General features: G+C 46.3%; 1 long non-coding RNA gene and 1 other non-coding gene across 2 annotated transcripts in view; both read left to right on the top strand.

The window, feature by feature from the left end:
- LOC113902346 overlaps window positions 1-12758 on the top strand; it is a 31591-nt gene extending 18833 nt beyond the window's left edge. Inside the window, exon 3 of the long non-coding RNA XR_003513783.1 lies at window positions 12021-12758. This is a non-coding gene — a long non-coding RNA (uncharacterized LOC113902346). The remainder of the gene's footprint in view (window positions 1-12020) is intronic.
- On the top strand, window positions 5588-5660 carry TRNAG-CCC. The gene has a single exon. It is a non-coding gene; the product is annotated as a tRNA-Gly (tRNA).
- Window positions 12759-15698: the final 2940 nt, after the last annotated feature.

The following is a 15698-nucleotide window of genomic DNA, read 5'->3' as shown; positions in this document are numbered from 1 at the left end:
TAAGGAACCTCCAGACCATTTTCCATCAACTAGATTTATTCTTGATATCCCAGGACGACATGGTCTGTGTGCTTCATGCACAGAGTTGATTTAACGCCCCTGGTCTCCACGAGGACTGTGGACTCCAGAACCTCTTCTCCAGCAGCCCCGAGTCCTTTCCTAAAGACGTGTGCATCACTGCAGTGGCCAGCGCCATCCGTTCATGTCGTATTTCAGGTCAGGGACAACGAAGCCTGGAATGTGGCACCCCAGAAACCAGCCAGAGCCCTGTAAACTTGCAAAGGTCAGAAGGTATCACTCTTGGAGTCTAGAAACAACCTGGACCACTTAAAGAATCCACCTGCCAACACAGGAGACTTGGGTTCGATCCCTGGTCCGGGAAGATCCCCTAGAGAAGGAAATGGCAACCCACTCCAGTATTCTCACCAGGGGAGCCTGGTGGGCTACAGTCCATGGGGTCACAAAAAGTTGGACACAATTTAGCAACTAAACAACAGCAAAGATGCAGTAGGAATAAAGAGGGTACATCCACTTTCTCTCATCAAGAGCCCTATTATGGTAAACAAAGGAGTAATACCTCCCACTCCTGAATTACCTTCCAGAGGACAGCCTTGGGAGAATTTACCAAAGCATGGGCTGTGAGCTACAGGCTCAGGGATCAATCAACCCTTTCCCTTTGGAGCAATGGCAAACATGGCACATTGCGTGGAAGCTGCTTCTGGAGTGCCCTCTCTCAGCTAGAAAGGACAGGCAGCTTCAGTCTGATAGAATAACACATTTGTGCTTTGCTTGCAGAACTGAGCCTCCTCAGCACTCGTCCAGTTCAAGGTCAAGGTGAAACTGACTCTGGGTTTAACCTCACTCCACGGAAATGGCTAAAAATGCCCCTTCCTATTTGTTAGCTGTCTTCATCTTTTAACTTTAAACCAGAAAAGTTTATGACAGAAGATTATGCAAGGAAAGTATTTTAGACAAGCCATGGCAAACGAAAACCAAGTCATTACAAGAATTAATCACTAGCCAAAAAACAGTCTGTTGTTAACTCCATTACGAGTTTAAAGCAGCTATTAAACCAAGGGCATTAGATTCTTCTAGCTCGTTTTCTCATTCCTGGCTTATCTCCAGCTGGCTTGAAATGCTAACACAGTAGCTGAGAAATTCACGGCAAATCCAAACACAGCCCAGATCTGCAGGACTTTGGGGTCTCTGGGATTCTCTGAAACAGTTGTCTCAAGTAAGTATCAGTCCTCAATTCTCAGTAAAAATGTCCCAAAAAGATGGTTTCACTATAAAGAAGATACAGGAAAAGATACAGGATGTCAAGATGAGGTCTCTGAAGCAGACATTTTCTCTGGACTTTGCTGCATGTCCTGTTGAGAGCCCCACCCACCCACTGCACTGGTTAATTAGCGTTTTCTTAATTAGCATCTTTCAATCTTCTTTATGAGACACAAAGCACTCTGAGTAAAGCGTGGCACATCAGGGACCAGGAATGTGGAATTCTAGGTCTGACTTCATCTCTGACTCAGAGGATCTTGGGCAAGTCCTAGCTTCTCTGCCCTCATTTTTTTCCATCTCTAAAATAATTATGGCTCATCTGTATTATCTGATTTGTTAGGACAAATTTCATGACCACATCGGCATGAAATCTGGATGAAGCTGGAATTGAGAAATGGATCAGACACTCTTGATCGAGATGGTGAAAGCAGAGGCTGGAACCAGGACAGATAACTGACTCCCACCCAGGTTGAGGGTGGCACGGCGCGTGGGGGGAATCAGGGAGAGCGATATTTTGAAAACATAGCTGTTGTTTGAAATCCGTAGTATATTTGGTTAAATTTAACTCAGTAAATTTCACAACATATTATGATCTATATGGGTATATATTGTGTATTATGATTTTGGATGGGTAAGATAGCTAACACATTTTAGTTCTTAAGGGATTTTTTTTGGTCTTTTTAATTGTCCAAGTCAGACAAACACCCTGAATGACATTAAAGAGAGGGAGGTGAGCCAGATGGGTCTAATTTTGATATTTTGAGCAGTGAGCCATTTCTAGTCCTTACCCTTCCCAGAGATGGATGGACGAGGCAGACCCAGGGAGCACCTCTCTTTAATTGCACAGACATAAGAAGGACCGTTCCAGTCTGGGTACACCAGCCCTTCACACTTAAACCTTTTCATGTTGACAAGTGGAGCTGATGCTGCCAATTGGCAGAACACTGGGTTCTTTCTCAGATAATGCACGTGTCTTAGTCTCAGTACAGTTTTTAAACTGAAGGGAACCGGGCCTTATCACCCAACACTCACACACAGGTATTAACAAATGGACATGCTGAGCACTACTTAAATTACATTTCTTTCAGGAAAACAAGCAGCAACAACAAAAACATAAACCAATCATTGATCAAAAAGAAAAAAAAAAAGGATTTTGGAACAATCAGAAACAGAATCTACACCATTAGGAAAAGGTTCAATCTGTGATTCTTATTTATAGGCAGTCTTTGTGAGCATTCTTTATAGTTTATCTACATGAAATCAACTTGGGCTTCATCAATTCTGCTGGAAGAAAAAGAAGATGAAGTACTCCTGGAACCACCAGCAAGCACTCTGGAGAGGACAGATCATTTAATTGCATCATTAATTTCTAAGACATATGCATCACATTTGAGTCTGCAGAACATAACCTATTAGAGGAAGCCCAATTGCAAGTGCTCATAACAGAGAACACAGAAGACCTCATTCACCAGCCACCTCTCTTCCCTTTGATTTCTAGCTTCCAGAAAGCAGCAGTGTCGCCCAGCTGCAGTCGCAGGACCACCTCCCGGTGAAGTTAGAGTAAGGCGAACAAGGAGGGTCGTGGGTCCCGCTTTTGCCCTGTGGACAGTGTTTGATGTCTTAAGCCACGTGATGAGGACGTGTGTGTGTGTGTTAGTGGCTCAGTCATGCCTGACTCTTTGCAACTCCATGGACTGTACCCCTCCAGGCTTCTCTGTCCATGGGATTCTCCAGGCAAGAATACTGCAGTGGATTGCCATTCCCTTCTCCAGAGGATCTTCCCAACCCAGGGATGGAACCCAGGTCTCCTGATTGGCAGGCGAATTCTTCACCACTGAAGCCCTGATGAGGGCATGTGCATTTATTACTCTTTATTCCTATTCTTAGCATATCTTAAACATCGAGATAGTATATTATTTTTAAGGAAAACAGACCTGACTCTGCAGGCTTTGCAAAGTGATTCAGTCATCTTAAGCTATTTAGGTCTGTGTACTCTTTCTGGCTCCAGCGAGAATCATTTCATACAATTAAATTTTTCTCCACTCATCAAACATTAAAATCATAAAGATATATATAAAGCAAATAGCCAAGACAACGCACTAGTCCTCTGGCCTCCTCTACTAATTGCACTCCCCTTCCCAAAGATGAGCACTCTGTTTCAGCATGCCCTTTCAGATGTTCTCTATATCCACACGTAGGCATATTCACGTGTTGTGCTTCCAAATGTAGTGTCAGCTTTGACCTAAGCATCCTTCCTTGGCTTTGATCGCTTACAGTCAACAAGAAGAAAGAACCGATGTCCTGGGTCAGAAGAAATAGGAATCCTGGAGAGGAAGACTTGAATCAAGAGAGGACGGCTGTGATCTCAGAGAAGGGAGCATGGCCTGGTAATTCTGCCTTAGGCTGTGTGCACAAACTTGCCCAGAATAGTCAGAGTGAGGGAACCGAGGGGCAGCGGTCCCCAGCTGGGGACCTGGGACCCTTTTATGGTCCATGATGCCTGGAGCACCGTCATGTCCCTTGGCTTAAGGGCGGGCAGCTGAACAGCGGAGTCTGAATGACCTAGGCACAAAGAGGACAAAGCCGGGCAAAGACGCTGGTTTTAGGAGCGAAGCTCTCAAGAGGCTGCGTGTGCAGACAGCTCATGCCTGAGATGAGGCGGTTTCTGCAGGGGCCTTGGGTTGGGTGACTCACTAATGAGGGTCAGCGTGGATGACATAGAAGGGGTGAAGCCGTGGACTTATAGCCCAACCTAAAGACGGGTCCCCCTTCACCCCATGGGCAGCAGTGGGAGGTGTATCAGATCTCAGGGAGCCTGCCACTCTGTATCTGCCCTGGGGACAAAACACCTCCTCCTCGGACTTCTCAGGAATGGGACTCTCTCGAAGCAAGACCAGGAAGCTGTGACAGCCGACCTGTCAACCCGCCCAGCTTGCTAACAGGGACCTCTGCTCCCCAGATGGTGACCACCTCCTGTCTCTTGGTGTTTCCAAGGTCATCTTTGCAAGCCTGTTGCCTTTCTCTCACTTCTTAACGTATCTAAACTGGAAGCTCTTGGTGGAGATTTTTTTTTTCTCATATAGCCTAAGTCTTTATTGAATTTGTTGCAATATTGCTTCTGCTGTTTTATGTTCTGTTTTTTTGTCCAGGAGGCATTTGGGATCTTAGCTACCTAAGCAGGGATCAAACCCACACCCTCTGCATTGGAAGGTGAACTCTTATCCCACTGCACCAGCAAGGAAGTCCCTCATATAGCCTTTTTAAACTGGGTGTAATAATCCACATGCCATAAAATTTGCCCTTTTCAAGTGTACAATCTGGTGGCCTCGGGGCAGACTGCCTCCTCCAGTGCCTCCTCTGGGTGCCTCTGGCTAGGCTCTGCAGAAGCTGTTTTGGGGAGCAGCTTCTTCTTGTGAGTGCCCCCTGCCCTCCAGCAGGGATGAGCTGGAGGAAAGCAGGTCTGGCTCCCCCTGTGCCTGCCCCCTCCGGCCGTGGATCTGCCTTGACCGGGGCCTTGCAGGTCCACCGGCTTCCCCGTTTGCTGTGAGCACAGGCTCGGATGTCAGGGCAGAGAGAGAGGTCACTTAGGTAGACTCTATTGATTTTTGCCATCTTCTCGTTCCTCTGACTGTCCCCTTTCCCCTGGAGGAACAGTTAGGAAATAGCTAACAATCCTTGCAGCCAAACAAAGTTTCTGATTTTACTGCATTCCTAAAACAGTGGAAAAGAAATCAAGAACCGGGCCTCAAAAGGATCCCGTAGAAGCAAATTACATTCCTATTTGATGGTGAAGTGGCTGGCAGTCCATGCCTGCGGGATCTGATGTTCCCTGAGAAGGATATTGCTTGACAGTTGGAAAATAGGCTGGCCTGCACACATATCTTTCTCCTTGAGACCAATTAGAAAGCTCTGGAAACCTGGCTAAGGAAGGAATATCTGGTATTTAGTTCTGTGCACAAAATGATAACCCAACAACCAGAGGTAACTGTGGGTACACGTATTTTCTGAGAATGCAATAAACTGAATGCAATAAACTGAACTCCAAATTTACAAAACATCATTAAGTAAAGCATAGTTATTGGCGTTCCAAAACCATTCGGCATTTTTATCCTGGTGATATTTTGTTTTATGGGATGAGGCTGACAATAAACAGGTCAGAGACTGTAGACACCTCCATGCTAAAAATTCTTAGATTCATATGTGAATGCCTCAGAATGTAGAGTAAGACATACCTTCAGAAACTAAAGACTTTCAGGGTCGTGTGATTGCGTGTTTAAAATGTTTTTTAAACTGATGTTGTTGGGGGCCTTCCCTGGTGGTCCAGTGGCTAAGACTCTGAGCTCCCAATGCAGGGGGCCCAGGTTCAATCCCTGGTCAGGGAACTAGATCTCACATATTGCAACTAAGAGTTCACGTGCCACAACTAAAGATCCTGCATTCTGCAACTAAGACCAAATAAATAATTTTTTAAAAATTGATGTTGTTGGAGATTTCCCCCATAAAAGGTAATGAAAGTGATAGCTGGTAGAGTTCTAATAAAGCTGAGAGCTTAAGAAAGATGTTGAATTAGCCTTACTAGTCTTAGACAGCTGCTTATCTACCCTGGAAAGGTGAAAAAAACGACCAGCCTCATGAACCAAGGCAATAGTGTGAATCCACATCCCCTGGGACCTTGGTAAAAATACAGAGGCCCAAACATCAGCAATGGCAACAACAGGAATACAGAGGCTCAGGTCCCAGGCATCAAGCTTAGTCAGCAGATGTGTGTGTGTGTGTGTGTGTGTGTGTGTGTGTGTGTGTGTGTGAGTGTGTGTGTGCTCAGTCATGTCTGACTCTTTGCAACCCTATGGACTGTAGCCCACCAGGCTCCTCTGTCCATGGGATTCTGCAGGCAAGGATACTGGAGTGGGGTGCCATTTCCTCCTACAGGGGATCTTCCTGACCCAGGGATTGAACCTACATCTTATCTTCATGGGATCTAAAATCTAAACAAATTCCCTTGAATATTCTGAAGCACACTAATATTTGAGAAACCTTTTGAATTTTAAAATCAAATAGACAATTGAGATTCAAAGGCCATCATCCTGTGACCTTGAGCAAGCTTGTCTCTAAAACTTAGTTCTCTCTTTTCACTTACTCCCTGGGCTGTTGAGAGGACTAAGTTAATGGGCTGTTTGTCTCAGGGCTGGCCATCTGGGTGCATGCTAAGTCCCTTCAGTCATGTCCAACTCTTTGCAACCCCATGAACTGTAGCCTGCCAGGCTCCTCGTCCATGGGATTCTCCAGGCAAGAATACTGGAGTGGGTTGCCATGCCCTCCTCCAGGGATCTTCCCAACCCAGGGATGCAATCCACATCTCTTACGTCTCCTGCACTGGCAGGCGGGTTCTTTACCACTAGTGCCACCTGGGAAGCCTAGAGGATGATTAATTAATGTTACTTCCCTCATGAGGTTGCTAGGACTGCCATAGCGAATTACTATGGACAGGGCGGCCTAAACATCAGACATTTATTTTCTTACAGTTCTGCAGCCTGGAAGTCCAAGGTCAAGGTGTCAGCAGGGCTGGTTCTCCTGAGGCCTCTCCCCTCGGCTTGCAGCTGGCCGTCTTCTTGCCAGGTCCTCACGTGGCCGCTTCTCTGCGTGAGTGGCCCCGTATTTCTTTCTCTTCTGATCAGGTCATTGGTCTTATTGGATTAGGGCCCCACCATGATGACTTCACTTAACCTTAATCCTCTCCTTAAAGCCCTTCCCTCTGAACACAGCCACACTAGGGAGTTAGAGCTTCAATATGTGAGTTTTGGTGGAGACATGACTCAGTCATAGCACTCCCCTTCCCTTCATCATTTTCCTTAGTTTGCATCTGAATCATCTGTAACTCAAAAGGACTGGTTTACAATACCAGTAAGTCCCTCACATACAAATCTTCAAGGTTTAAACTTGCAAAGATGCAAACGTGCCTGCCAGCCCCTGTACGCCAGCTACTGTACTACTGTACTCCAAGGTACTGTAAGATTAAAAATGTTTTCTTTATTTTGGTGTTTGGTTTTTTTTACGTTCCCATTATTTGTGTGAAAAGTATCATAAACCTATTATAGGACAGTACTTATACAGCTGATAGTGTTAGTTGAGTACTTTGGACTTTGAGTACTTTGAGTACTTTGTTGGACTTCCAAACTGGACTTCCGCACACTTTCAGAAGGGAGCTTGTTCGCACGTACAGGACTTACTGTACTCCTCTGATGAAAGCGCTGGCTGAAGGTGAGGTGAGGATAGGGTGCAGGCATTTTGCTGGAGACACGTGCTTCTTGGGAACCCTGTCCCCAGAACCCTGGTCCAAGATGATAGCAGAGACTCACTACTATTCTTAGCTAAAGGACCCAATGACTCTCACTAGTTCAGTTTCATTTTTTTTTTTTTAATGACCTAGGTTGAGAAGTCACGGAATCCCTTGTGTCTAAATTCTGAGCCCTTGAATTTCCAAACTGTGAAGGGCTTTCTTTTTCTTCTAAAGATAGATCACAGCAGAGAAAAAGAAAAGTCTCTTCAGATTTCAAACATAGAAAGTGTAACTCAGTGATATATTATTTCCTGTCAGAGCGGTTATTTGCACCTATATTTAGAGTCCATAATACTCAGTTTCAGATGTGTAAGGCTTCGTTCCACGCTGCCTCGCCCTTCGCTGCTCTCCTTCGTGGCTGCACCCAGAGCTCTGCAGAGGCCAGCCGCGTTGTGACAGAACCTGTGATGTGAACTTGATTCGTTCTGATGTTATACAGGGGCACCTGGCCACCTCCGATCCATCTCCGATGTAACTGGCAACGCACTAAGGTGACTCAACCTGTGAATCACTCAAAACCAAGCTCGAAACCTGCAGGCCCTGCACCGTTCCCTTATTCACACTAGAATTAACATTTTTGACTTAGACTATGAATTTTACCTCTTTCCCAATTACGTCCCTTGGCTCTCCATTGTTTTTTTTCCCCCATGAAACTGAAGCAGCCTTCTAAAAGTATACGCATTTATTGTATATCTTCCTCTACCCGATTTAATGTGTGCCACTGATTCCACTGAATTGTGAATGACAAATTGAATGGAGAAGCCTGGAAGTAGGTATGTATTTATAAGAAAGTCCTGACTATTTTTCTTTGGTAACTTGGGCAGAGAGGAAGGCTCCGTTTGGGGGCACTTCTGGTGTATTCGTTTTTAATATATATATAATTTATTTATTGGCTGTGCTGGGTCTTCACTGCTCACAGGTTTTTCTCTATTTGCAGCAAGCAGGAACTACTCTCTAGTCGCGGTGCCTGGGCTCCTCTTTGTTGGCTCCTCTTTGCGGAGAACAGGCTCTAGGGTGCGCAGGCTTCAGTAGCTGCAGTTCCCAGGCTCGAGAGTTCAGGCTCAGTAGTTGTAGCACGCGGGCTTAGTTGCTCTGAGACATGTGGAATCGTCCCAGATAAGGGATGGAATCCAAGTCTCCTGCCTGGGAAGCCCCTCTTGGGTGTTATTGTGCGTTATTGTCAGGACCATCCTGACCACCCCAGTGGGCCGAGGCAGCCCCAAAACTCTCACTCTTCACCTTATTTATTGTTTGCCCCGCACTTGGAAAAGGTGCCCTATGGTTCAATTCTAAAATGTCAAAGCCCAGAGAGATCTTAGCCTCTCTCTCTTCCTCATTCTAATTAGCCAACGTTAAGCCACATAGTTGTCCAGGCAAAGTGAGTTTTCCTGGGCCTGGGCTCAGCCACGTGACTTGCCTTGGCCAATTGTATGTTGACAGAAGCGGTACAAGGAGAAACCTTAAAAAGTGCTGGTGCCATGCGGCCAGCTGTCTTGCACTTCTGCCGTTGCTGGGAGAGGACGTGTCTGGCCAGCAGCGGGAACCAGGACGAGGAAAAGACTCGTTTCATCTTAGCTAGGCGTCCTCTGCCAAGCCTAGAGCAGCGCTCGCCAGCTGCTCCTGGGAAGGGATCAGTTTTTCAAACATGTTATTTTACTGTTCCTGCAGTTATCTGCAGTGCTTCACACCTTCAGAGCGCTCAGGTGAAGTCACCTGCACTCACTGTGGGACTGGGCTGCTGTGGGTGTATGTTCTGCACATGTGGTCCACAGACCCCTTGCTCCCATCACCCTTGCCCTCCCTCCATGGTATGTGGCTGCTGCCTGTGTACTCAGTGAGATGGTGGTGGGCGAAGGGGAACGTTCTTGGGTCACCTGAGGTCTTGGCTTCAGTCTTAGGCAGACCCTGAGCGTCTGAACTTGGAGGAGGGCTTGCTCAGTTGGTCCTGTGCCTTCCCCCAAGGACACACAGCTCTGCAGTGAGTGTGGAGGTGGCCCTGGTAGGAGAGAACTCCCCGCCCTCCTCCAGCGGCAGTCAGTTTTCACCTCTGTCCCTCTCTCAAGGATCAGTTAGTTTTCCTCTGGGACTGAGCGTTTTCCACCCCACCCCTGGCATCGCCCAGCTCTGGCCATGATGCCTCCCCCAGCAGCCCAGGATCTTTGCCTGGGTCCCCGGGGCATGAGAGCTGGATCCTGTGCCCGTGTGTCATGGAAGGGAGTGCCCCCGGGTCCCTGCCCCGCCCCACCCTGTCTGCGAGTCTCTGAGGGAGCCTGAGGAAAAGAGTTGCAGAGTGGGTTTGAATAGCCCGTGTTTAGGCTCCCAGGAATTCACAGCCCTCATGGAGGTCTGCACTTGGCCCTTAAAGAAGCCATGATGTTTGAGTTGTTTTCTTCCCCCTGGCGTTAATGACGGCCACCTCTTCTTTCTGAGCTCCCACATGGGTGGAATAGTCCTCACATTCCATTTTCCTTGGAGGGCTTGTCACCACCGAATTTGGTTCACTTCATTGCCTGCAATCTTAACTCTGAGATGGGCTGAACCAGTGTTATGGTTTTGCTAATCACCAAGATTGTCATCGTTAGGGTGGAAGCAAGGTTCCTTTGTGGCTCTCCACATCCCAAGCCCAGTTAGACTCCTCATGCCTTAGCTAATGGTCTGAAAACTTCTCTTTATGGTTATTTCCTTGGGCTTCCCTGGTGGCTCAGTCAGTAAAGAATCTACCTGCCAATGCAGGAGTCTTGAGTTTGATCCCTGGGTTGGGAAGATCCCCTGGAAATGGAAATGGCAACTCACTCTAGTATTCTTGCCTGGACAATCTCATGGACGAGGAGCCTGGTGAGCTACAGTCCCTGGAGTCAAAAAGAGTCAGACACAACCAAGCAACTAAACCACCACCACCGTTATTTTCTTAACATTATCTTGATGCCATTTTGGTTTCTTCTTTCACCCCCAGAAATATTTAAAATATTTAATGTGTGTATGTGGATGCCTGTGTGTATGTGTGTCATTTAAGAAAACTAGGTAGTTTTTTTTTTTTTTTTTTTTGCAGTATTTCAAGTTTGATAGCATAGTGATTAGATAGTGTGCTTGTACCTGTTCTTTATATATTAATTAATGCTTTTTGTGGTTGAATTTTGAAAATGTTCCATTTACGTACCTTGTAAAATATGAAGACTTAATTTTTTTAGAACGGTTTTAGGTTCAGAGCAAAATTGATGGGGATGTGCAGAGATTTCCCATCTACCCGCTGCCCCCACACAGGCAGAGCATAAGGTACTTAAAAAAAGTTTAGAATCTGTTTTATGGTATAGAGTTTGCATCAAATCATTTAAAAAATAAATCGTTCAGATCTTCTCTATCAAAAATTATTTTGTATCTGCTAATCCTTAAGTTAAAAGACGCTTACTCCTTGGAGGAAAAGTTATGACCAACCTAGATAGCATATTCAAAAGCAGAGACATTACTTTGCCAACAAAGGTCCATCTAGTCAAGGCTATGGTTTTTCCAGTGGTCATGTATGGATGTGAGAGTTGGACTGTGAAGAAAGCTGAGCACTGAAGAATTGATGCTTTTGAACTGTGGTGTTGGAGAAGACTCTTGAGAGTCCCTTGGACTGTAAGGAGATCCAACCGGTCCATTCTAAACATCAGTCCTAGGTGTTCTTTGGAAGGACTGATGCTAAAGCTGAAACTCCAATACATTGGCCACCTCATGCGAAGAGTTGACTCATTGGAAAAGACTCTGATGCTGGGAGGGCTTGGGGGCAGGAGGAGATGGGGATGACAGAGGATAAGATGGCTGGATGGCATCACGGACTCAATGGACATGAGTTTGGGTGAACTCTGGGAGTTGGTGATGGACAGGGAGGCCTGACGTGCTGTGATTCATGGGGTCGCAAAGAGTTGGACACGACTGAATGACTGAACTGAACTGAATCCTTAAGTAGGGGTATATTAAAATTTTCTCAATATTATTATTTTTTCTAAAATTTTAGACATAACTCTAACTGTTTGGAGTTTCTGTATTTTGGTGTTATTCATCTGGAATAATTGTTCATGATGGGAATTTCTTTGTCTTTTTTCTTCTCCTTCATCGAGAAAAAGTCGTTCACTTTGTCCTGTTAAGAATTCCTCTCGAAAGTCTTCATTCGGTATTAAATAACTAGGTATTTGGTATTAATAGCCAAGTGTCAGTAATAACCAATAGCTGCTCTGTTTGTGCTTATATTTGCAAAACATATTTTGTTCATTTTTTTTTTCACCTTTTCTGGTCACTTAGTGTGATGATTGACATTTGGGAGGCTGAATTTTATCATTTGCAGGTTATAACTTCTTGTGTTCCTGGAACTTTGGCTCTGATGTCATCGTCACGTTCTGTCTTGAAGTCTTGTCTGTGCTCTTTCCAGGCTTCCTCACCTGTTCCTCCAAGTGCACCCTCTCCAGCCATGACCGCTTCAAGTTGCCATCACCTCCACCCGCACGTGGCGCCATTGCTCCCTGCTTATTCCAGCTGCATCCCTGGAGGCTCTAACAGTTCAAGGTGCACAGGAGTTCTCAATAAGTATTTCTTTAGTGAATAATGATGGGTGTACAATTAGTTAGGTTCATCGGGAAGAAATAGAAAACTCAAATATCAATGGCTTAAAGAGTTTCTCTCCCTCTCTTATTTAATCCCTAGGCCTTTAGGCATTTAACCCAGAGCATCTGGTAAGACTTTTGCTCTAAGAAATGTTCAGGGACACAGATTCCTTCCAAATCATCATGTTGCATCCCCAGGGCATGTTTTCCATCCGCATGTCTAAGATGGCCCACATCTCAGGCCACAGGATGGGGGAAGGGTCAAAGAAGAGTCAGCAGAATCTCTTAGAGAAGGTTCCTGGGGCCTGCCAAAGATACAAACGCTTCTCCTTTTGTAGTCTTAGCCAGAATTTCATCTCAGGGCCATGCTGCCTACAAGGGAAGCTGGGATGTGCTGTCATAATCTGGATAACTTGGTGCCCAGCTAAAAATGCCATCACTGTGGAAGAAGAGGAAACCATGAACTGGGGCATCTTTAGCAATTGCAGAACACTAATCATGCATTGGAGAAGGAATGGCAACCCACTCCAGTGTTCTTGCCTGGAGAATTCCAGGGGCAGGGGAGCCTGGTGGGCTGCCGTATACGGGGTCGCACAGAGTCGGACACGACTGAAGCAACTTAACAGCAGCAGCAGCAATGATCTGAAAAGACATAGTGTTTGTGGAAACAAGAGGACTGATGGGGTATATGGTAGTAGGAACAAGGTAGTGGTGGGCCAGCTACAAAGACCAGGAGGGGCTGGCCTGAGAAGGGTCTTAGACTGTCATGCCAAGACTTCAGATATTATCCCGGAGACTGTTTATCAGTGACGGTTCCGAAAGGAAGCAGACAGTTTGAAAGGGGTGAAGTGAGTTCAATGAAAGTGAAAAGTGAGTGAGTGAAATTCCCTCAGTCCTGTCTGACTCTTTGCAACCCCATGCACTGTGGGACACCCCCCACCACCACCAGGCTCCTCTGTCCGTGGGATTCTCCAGATAAGAATACTGGAGTGGGTTGCCATGCCCTCCTCCAGGGGATCTTCCCGACCCAGGTATCGAAGCTGGGTCTCCTGCATTGCAGGCAGATTCTTTACCTTCTGAGCCACCAGGGAAGCTGAGTTCAGTGGAGGGACTATTTAAAGGTGGATGATGCGGGGTCACAAGCAGCAGGCGCCACATCCCCACCAGGACTGCAGAGGCAGGTGGGTAACGTTGCTGGAACCCAACAACCTCACAACTCCTGTTGTAGGAGGTGGGCATCAGGTAGGAGCTGTGCCTTTGCAGAGGAGCACTGGCTCTGCAGCGTGTGGCCTGGACACAGAACTGCTGACGCATCTGCAGTGCAAAACGAGCATGAAGACACCGTGTTCAAAAACTCTGAAGATGGCAACAGCAGAGCGTTAAACCAAATGTATTGCCTTCCTTGAGCACAGGGGGCCTGTGCCTTTTGTCCAGGTTACACACCCATGAAGCTGGCCTTGCCTGGCAGAGAAGAAGCTGGAGGAAAAGCACCCTAAACTTTGCTCTACTCCAGCCCTCTTTCTTTTTCCCTTGCCTTCCATTGCCCACACCCAAGGAGAAGTCAAAGCCAAGGAGCCTGGTTGAGGCCATCCATGAAGGTGAGGCCGCCCATGAAGGTGAGGCCCAGCCAGGTAGGAGAGCAAACAGTGGGACTGCAGGAGCAGCTACAGAATACCAAGCTCACCATGCAGAGCCATTAGAGATTTTAAAGCAGAGTGACGTGTCCAGTTTATTTTTAGGAAGAACTTTTTGACAGCCTTGTGGAGAATGGATTAGAGAGCCTGAAGGCAGAAAGACCAATTAGGAGGCTACCATGATGGCTTCATAGTCACTCTCCTTTTTTAAAAAAATAAAAATTCACTGTAGAAATATATTTCTTATTTATACTGCTAACCAAGTAACACACACACACACATATAAAATTTGATGTTCATGCAACAATACTTAACCTTATTACAAGCAAAGTATTCTGATTTCATTTAGAAATATTGGTTCCATATTATAGTAATCATTTTGACCATATGTGTAAATCAAACCATCATGCAGTACACCTTAAACTTACATAGTGATGTGTGTCAACTCTTTTCAATAAAACTGGTGGGCAGGGGAGTGGGAATGCTGGTTCCAAATCATTTAGGTGATTCTGTGAGTCACTGATGAGTCACAACTTTCAGTTTAAACATTAGTCTAAGAATGTTATAGACAGAACAGTGCCCCACAAAGATGCCCATGTCCTCTAAGTTTGATTGAGGACCCTGAGATGAGAGGTTACCTTGCATTGCCCAGGGCCCCCAAGGTATCAGTGCGTGGGTGCTCCATCACTAAGTTGTGTCTGACTCTTTGCAACCCTATGGGCTGTAGCCCACCAGGCTGTCCATGGGATTCTCTGGACAAGAATACTGGAGTGGGTTGCTGTTTCCTCCTCCAAGGGATCTTCCCAACCAAGGGATCGAACCCACATCTCCTGTATTGGCAGCCAGATTCTTTACCACTGAGCCATGTAGGAAGCCCAGGGTCTTTAAAAGGGGGAAAGGGAGGAGGAAGAGATGTGATGAAAGAGACAAAGTCTGAGTGGGGCAGCTGGCCATCGCTGGCTTGGAGGAGGGAAGAAGGGGGCCATGAGCCAAAGAACACATACCTCCAGAAGGTAAATAAGGTTGAGGAGACGCACTCTCCCTGAAGGCTTCACAAGGAATGCAGTCCTGTTAACACCTTGATCTTCGCCAGTGAGACTCACAGGACTTTGACCTCCGGAACTGTGAGGTGATGAAAGTGTGTTGCTTTAAGTTGTTGAGGTTTGTGGTGATTCATTTCAGCAACAGCAAGACCCTAACTTGAGGAGGGAGGTGAAGAGGGTCAGAGTGAAGGCAGTCGGTGTGGGCAGGGAGGAGAGACGTGGGGTCAGCTCCTCTCCCAGGGCCAAGGACCACAGCCCCAAGACAAGTCACAGCTTTCCTTCATCCCATGTGTTGTAAGCCTGGGAAAGTTAAAATGAGTATCAGAGACTTACAGGGGGATGAAAGCCTGTTGAAAAACTCTTGTTTTAGTGAGACGTGACTGTGAATTCAGGGTGGATAAACAGAATGTGCTGTAAACCTGTGAGCGGACCTTGAAGGAGACAGACAGGGCCACCCAGACAGTTTCTTCCTTTAGTCCCAGCTGCCCGAGGAGATTTACCTGCTGAGCATAGCTCTCACGGATGAGTCTGGAGTGTATTTAGAACTTGCAAAGTGAAGCAAACTATTGATTTCTCTAGAAATGAAAGAAGAAACTGCTCCAGAACAGAAGTCATCAGCCACACTGTGGAACTAGGAGATGAACAGTTTGTAAGATGGACAGACGAGCACACGAGTTAGTCCAGGATTGGTTGTATCAATCATGGAACACGTGATGGGCAAACCAGCCACAGGACCTGGTAATGGTCAATCAGCTCATACTTTTAAGTATAACGATCAATCTCCACTCATAAGTTACTTGTTCTGAAAACACAATTCATTGGAAGATCA

Source organism: Bos indicus x Bos taurus, chromosome 12, assembly GCF_003369695.1.
Source record: "Bos indicus x Bos taurus breed Angus x Brahman F1 hybrid chromosome 12, Bos_hybrid_MaternalHap_v2.0, whole genome shotgun sequence".
Lineage (NCBI taxonomy): Eukaryota > Metazoa > Chordata > Mammalia > Artiodactyla > Bovidae > Bos > Bos indicus x Bos taurus.
Note: the sequence above shows the minus strand (reverse complement) of the source record. Positions and strands in the feature narration are given on the sequence as shown.